Genomic DNA, 6564 nt, shown 5'->3' on the forward strand with positions numbered 1-6564 from the left:
GCCCTCTGCCTACCTGCACCTCACCGCCTCGCTATGATCTAAGCAATCAAAGGAACAACACAAGAGACATGGAGTTTATACTGGTTCAGGCCATCATTGTGGTGTAATACCCTACTCTAGTGTGTGGTGTGGTGGATTGCCTCTTGGGCTGATGATGAACAATACAAGGAGGAACAGCCTCGCGAGGGTCTGTTCTTGGCTGGTGCGATGAACCTCTGGGGGGAGTTCAGTCGCGCTCTCTACTGGTTTCCTGGTGAGGATCCGATCTCCCATCCCTCTACCTTGTGGGTGGCTAGTCCTATTTATAGGCAAAGGCCCTGGGCCTCTTCCCAAATATTGAGCGGGAAGGGCGCCAACAATTGGCCATTTTGAAGGGGAACATCTAGTACACTTATCCTGACTAAAGTTGGTCCTCGCCTACCAAAGGCTCTCGTGGTGACGCCGGCTTGGGCTCCAAGATGACCTCCATCCTGCCGTCCTACTGGTCTTGGTCTTGTTGCACCGAAATGGATGCCTTTGCTTGATGCTCTCGCCTGCACTTGCTCCCTTTGCACCAAAGAGGAAAGGGAGGACACTGCGCGGCCTGGCGCCCGCCTGGCGCCCTTGGTCATCACGGCTTGTGTCATGGGCACCTCGTGAGGTACCCCGCCTTGATCTCACCGCCTCCTCGCGAGCCAGCCTGACGAGTCCGTGCCTGAGGAGGCCTCCTGTCGTCCGCCCCGTGAGGCTTGGCCCCTCGCGTGGGTCTTGAGCTCGTGCTGATGAAGATGGGCCATGCTGGGCCGCCCCTTGAGCCACGCCGCAGGCTGCAGAAAGGCAAGTCTGGGGACCCCCGTTCCCAGAACACCGACAATTTTCTTGAGAGGAATGAACAATTCCTCCATTATCGACTAATCTATGATAGACACAACGTCATCCCTGTTACTCTTCCTGCTCCCTACCTTTTTGATTATCAAGCAAAAGGAAGATATGTCATCACCAGGGAAGAAGCAGCTGATTACGAGAGGGGAATGGAGGCAGCTCGCCAACATGCTGCTGCCTAGGAGGCGGTCGCCTCTGCATCTCAGTACTACCCCAGTTTCACTTATGGATATCAGCCAGGCAGTCATTGGTATTAAACCAACTTAGGCAAAAAGCCTAAGCTTGGGGGAGTACATATTTCTCACCGACTTTACATTCATGTTCACACACTAGTCGTCGGTGCTCATACTCTTTCATTGTATTATCCATGCTAGTTTAAATTTCTTTTTCTAGTTTTCTTCTTGTGTGTTTGATAAACCTTGAGAAAAAACCAAACAAATTAGTTAGTCTAAATTCCTTGCCTGTAGTAGGAATTAAAACGAAAACCCAAAAAGATTTCTCGTTCTTCTTTTACTTGTTGGGAGCTTTCCCATGTAAATAGTTTTATTTTCTTTTCTTTCCTTTGGGGGTCGAGAAGACCATATTGAAAATGCTTAGTGGCTCTTATTTGCATGATTGTTTATTTAATTTAGAGCCCATATTACTTGTCTTCTCTCTTGAGTTGAATGCTTGCAGATTCCAGCTTAGTCCAATGCACGTGCACTCTTATTTTTATACACATCGTTCTGTCGTGCAAGTGAAAGGCAATAATGATGATACATGATGGACTTATTGGGATGAAAAAAGCTGGTACGAACTCGACCTCTCTTGTTTTTGTAAATATGATGAGTTCATCGTTCCTGAGTCAGCTATTACGAAGTAAACATATTTGCATTGACATTTAGAGATTATAGTTACTTGTGCCATGCTTGATTACCTATGAGTTATAATGGTTTACCTTGTGTGCCAACATGCTATTAGAATGATTATGATGTGATATGATGGGATGGTATCCTCCTTTGAATGAATTAAGTGACTCGACTTGGCACATGTTCACGCATGTAGTTGAATCAAATCAACATAGCCTTCATGATATTTATGTTCATGGTGGATTATATCCTACTCATGCTTGTACTCGGTGTGAATCAATTTTAATGCATGTTTACGACTGTTGTCGCTCTCTCAGTTGGTCGCTTCCCAGTCTTTTGCTAGCCTTCACCTGTACCAAGCGGGAATACTGCTTGTGCATCCAAACTCCTTAAACCCCCAAGTTGTTCCATATGAGTCCACTATACCTACCTATATGCGGTATCTACCTGTCGTTTCAAGTAAATTTGTATGTGCCAAACTCCAAACCGTCAAATGAAATTCTGTTTTGTATGCTCGAGCAGCTCATGTTACAACTAGGGCTGCCTATATCTTCCATGCTAGATGGGTTATTCTCAAGAGGAGTGGACTCCGCTCCTCATTCACGAGAAAGGGCCGGTAACCGGGATGCCCAGTCCCATGATCCAAAAAGATCAAAGTAAATCAAAATAATTAAACAAAACTCCCCCAGGGCTGTTGTATGTTGGAGGCACTCGTTGTTTCGAGCAAGCCATGGATTGATGCTTGTTGGTGGTTGGGGGAGTTTAAACCTTTACCATTCTATTTGGAAACTGCCTATAATGCATTTAGTATGGAAGATACAACCATCTCATAGGTGTTGCATTGACAGTAAAAGTATACCGCTCAAAATGTTATTCAATCTTTATTTTAAAATCAAGCTCTGTCACCTCTACAAATCCCTGCTTCCCTCTGTGAAGGGCCTATCTATTTACTTTTATGTTGAGTCGTCATCCTTCTTATTAAAAGCACCCGCTGGAAAGCACACTGTCATTTGCATTCATTATTACTGGTTTATATTGGGTATGACTTGACTGGATCTCTTTTACCATGAATTACAATGTTTAGTCAGTCCTTGATCTTTAAAGGTGCTCTGCATTTATGTTTTGCGTCTCAGAAAGGGCTAGCGAGATACCATTCTGTTATATCATGTTATGATTATTTTGAGAAAGTGTTGTCATCCAAGTTTTATTATTATGGCTCACTAGCTGATTATGCTATTGATGTGAGTAATTGTGAGACCTATATGTTATTGTGAGTATGGTTAGTTCATAATATTTGCTAAAACTTGAATGCTGGCCTTTCATGTTACAACAACAAGAGCAAACAGAGTTTGTAAAAGTTTTTCTTTATCACTTTCAGTTTATCAACTGAATAGTTTGAGGACAAGCAAAGGTTTAAGCTTGGGGGAGTTGATACGTCTCCAACGTATCTACTTTTCCAAACACTTTTGCCCTTGTTTTGGACTCTAACTTGCATGATTTGAATGAAACTAACCCGGACTGACGCTGTTTTCAGCAGAACTACCATGATGTTGTTTTATGTGTAGAAAAGAAAAGTTCTCAGAATGTCCTGAAAATCCACGGAGGCACTTTTTGGAATTAATACGATTTTTTGGCAAAAGAATTAATGCCAGGGGGCCCACAACCTGTCCATGAGATAGGGGGCGCCCCCCTAAGGCACAACCTCCTATCTCGTGGGCCCCCTGGACCTCATCCGACCTCAACTCTAACTCCATATATTCCGTCTCGGGGAGAAAAAAAATCAGAGAGAAAGTTTCATGGTGTTTTACGACACAGAGCCGCCGCCAAGCCCTAATCTCTCTCGAGAATGCTGATCTGGAGTCCGTTCGGGGCTCCGGAGAGGGGGATTCGTCGCCGTCATCATCATCAACCATCCTCCATCACCAATTTCATGATGCTCACCGCCGTGCGTGAGTAATTCCATCGTAGGCTTGCTGGACGGTGATGGGTTGGATGAGATTTACCATGTAATCAAGTTAGTTTTGTTAGGGTTTGATCCCTAGTATCCACTATGTTCTGAGATTGATGTTGCTATGACTTTGCTATGCTTAATGCTTGTCACTAGGGCCCGAGTGCCATGATTTCAGATCTGAACCTATTATGTTTTCATGAATATATGTGTGTTTTTGATCCTATCTTGGAAGTCTATAGTCACCTATTATGTGTTATGATCCGACAACTCCGAAGTGACAATAATCGAGATACTTCTCGATGATGACCGTAGTTTGAGGAGTTCATGTATTCACCATATATTAATGCTTTGGTCCAGTTCTCTATTAAAAGAAAGCCTTGGAATGAGTGAGGGCTTTTGGTGGCCGGGCTACAGGCAGGCCGAAATCTAGTGCGTCTATATGGGCTTTGGGATTCAGAAGCAGTCACTTCGTTTGCAGCAGCTTGGCAGGCCTAGTGAGGGAAATACGGTCCGTGATACTCCTATATGCGCATAGGCGTATTGTGTTCGGCCCAGCCACGCAGCTGTTCCCGGGCCTTGGAAGCAGTACGTGGCCTGCACCGGCAATTTGGGACATGTTAGGTGGTTCGAAACAGCACAGATAGAATGGGCCCCGTGACCTTTGCGGAGCACATAGAGCCACGGGGGACTGCCTCGCCATCCCCACCGCGGCGGCCGCTCTGTTCTTCCACATACGCGCACCACGGTCCGCGGCGGCGACTCTGGACCGGCGAGATGTCCACCGACGGCCTCGAGCTCGACGGGTATATGTGTATTTTACTCCGCTCTTTTCCTTCTTCCATCTCTTGCTTGTAGGATCAGCGGGATGGATTTGAAAACTTCGTACTAACATGGCTAGATTTGATCCTCATAGCGCCGGCCGGTTGGAATGGTTCTCTCCACCCAGTGGAGTCACAGGATTCCATGAGTGCGGCCGAGGTCGAGATCGACAAGGGCGGCAAAGCACAGCAAGATGGAGATGCAGCCAGGTACGAGGTGTGCTCTGAAGCTACGAGTGGTTGGACACGAAGGTTAGTGAGAAATCCTTTGTGATTTTGCATCTGTTCAGCAGGGTTTGCATCGTACCTGTATCAGTTAGTTGATTTTGGCTTGCTAGCTTAGCAGTTCATCCCAAGGGAAGTTTTGTGTCTGGACACGAGTATTTCGTCTAGCATGCAGTTTAGTTTCTGTCCATTGTCGGTGGTACAAATTCGGTTGGCTTTACACTTATGGTTGGTAGTTCAAGTTGTGGTTGTTTGCATATATATAGTGATCTAAAAGCTAATTGGGTGACAGACTGACAGTTCGATTTTCAATAGTTATGTGTGGTGGTTCGATTTCACCACATATGGTGTTAGTTTCCAGATGTTTTTAGGTGCAAAGTGGGGTGGGTATGGTAGTGCTAATTGGTTTGTCAGTATACACTTCTTGGTTTTAGTTTCAATGCTAATTGGATTGTCAGATCATATACTTTTTTGGGGCACGTGATCCTAAGCTGGGTGCTAATTTGGATTTGTTAATGGATGTAGGATTTGGGGACGTGAGGAAATGGGACTAGGTCAAGCTTTCATTCAGTTTCTTAGCATTCTTGGTACATGACCAAAGTGGGATTCAGTGCATGTCCAAATGGATTACCCCGACAAAAATGTGATTGCCATCAGATTTAGGTTGGTGTCAATCAGTAGGAGAAATCTTGTGTGTGATGAGCTTCGATTCACTAGAAGGCGCAGGGGGGCTTTTTTGATTTGTAGGTGGATCGCCTGAGAGCATAACTGATTTTTTTGGCAAAAATGAATTTGATTTGGTATTAGCGTTCGCATTTACATAATTGTAGTAAGAATCTGAACAAATCAGAGTCACTATCACCATTTTATTGTGTGTCTTGGTTTTGTTACTTACTGGACGGTTCGCTCGAGGAATGCTGAGGCAAACTGATTGTGCATAGGTTGTTGTTTTCAGTAAATTGGCATGTTTTTTAGATTACCCTGTTATCTACCAGAGCGATATTCAAAATGGTTGTTCCATACAAAGATTACTTGGCATGGCATGCCCTTTATTCAATTCCCAGACCGCCCTGACAAATTTTTGTTTCTAATATGTTCTGTCGAGAAACGGTTTCCAGGGATAGAATCGGGAAAGCGCTAGATGAGAGGGAGATGAACCCTGAGAAACAACGCTTGAATTGTCTGTTTGCACTTATGCCGAAGTGCACAAACTGTGGGGTGGTTGGACATCGCAGCAATGCATGCGGTACTAAAAAGAGCTGACCGTTTGAGCCTAACTTCCTCTAGATTGAAACTGGCTGTGATGTTTGATGCCATCAAGTCTCCATGTGGTTGTGTGGTGGTAATTTCTCTATTTGGCATGTCTGAATTTTAATTTGTGCTACCAACAGTAATTCTCCCGATGTCTGTTAACTTCATCTGAACAATTTTGCTGTGTGATTGCAGTTCTGTTGCTTGGTCAACTAAAATTTTAGTTTTACTACTGATGGGGTGGCCTGTTCTTATTTTTGTCAAAAACTGTGTTGTTTTTGCTGTCGAAGGCAGTAGAGCGTCTGTAATTCCAGTGCTTGGCTTGTTAGGCAGGAAGCTGAAAATTAAAATTATAAGATGATGTTGTTGGTGCCTACATGGGCCTCGATTTTACTTGTCTATTGGGCTTCGAGTTTCTCATTGGCAAAGCCACCAAGCTGCAGACACGAGAGGACGCAATGAGAAAGACCGGCTGCTGCATATCTCGTTCGGTAATCTTACGTGTGCTAACCTCCAATCATGCACTTTGACTCTCGTCCACTTCTTGAGTTACGCCAATGGCAACCAGCTCCATTTTCAAAACCAGGGGAGTGCGATCATGGCTTCACGG

At 44.7% G+C, this 6564-nt stretch overlaps 1 long non-coding RNA gene across 1 annotated transcript; it reads left to right on the forward strand.

Moving 5' to 3' along the window:
- The first annotated feature begins 4301 nt into the window (after window positions 1–4301).
- LOC123110403 (uncharacterized) lies at window positions 4302–6342 on the forward strand. The gene is made up of 2 exons (XR_006453365.1): window positions 4302–4463; window positions 4574–6342. It is a non-coding gene; the product is annotated as an uncharacterized lncRNA (long non-coding RNA).
- The last annotated feature ends 222 nt before the right edge of the window (window positions 6343–6564 follow it).

Source organism: Triticum aestivum, chromosome 5B (genome assembly GCF_018294505.1).
Source record: "Triticum aestivum cultivar Chinese Spring chromosome 5B, IWGSC CS RefSeq v2.1, whole genome shotgun sequence".
NCBI classification, from domain to species: Eukaryota; Viridiplantae; Streptophyta; class Magnoliopsida; order Poales; family Poaceae; genus Triticum; species Triticum aestivum.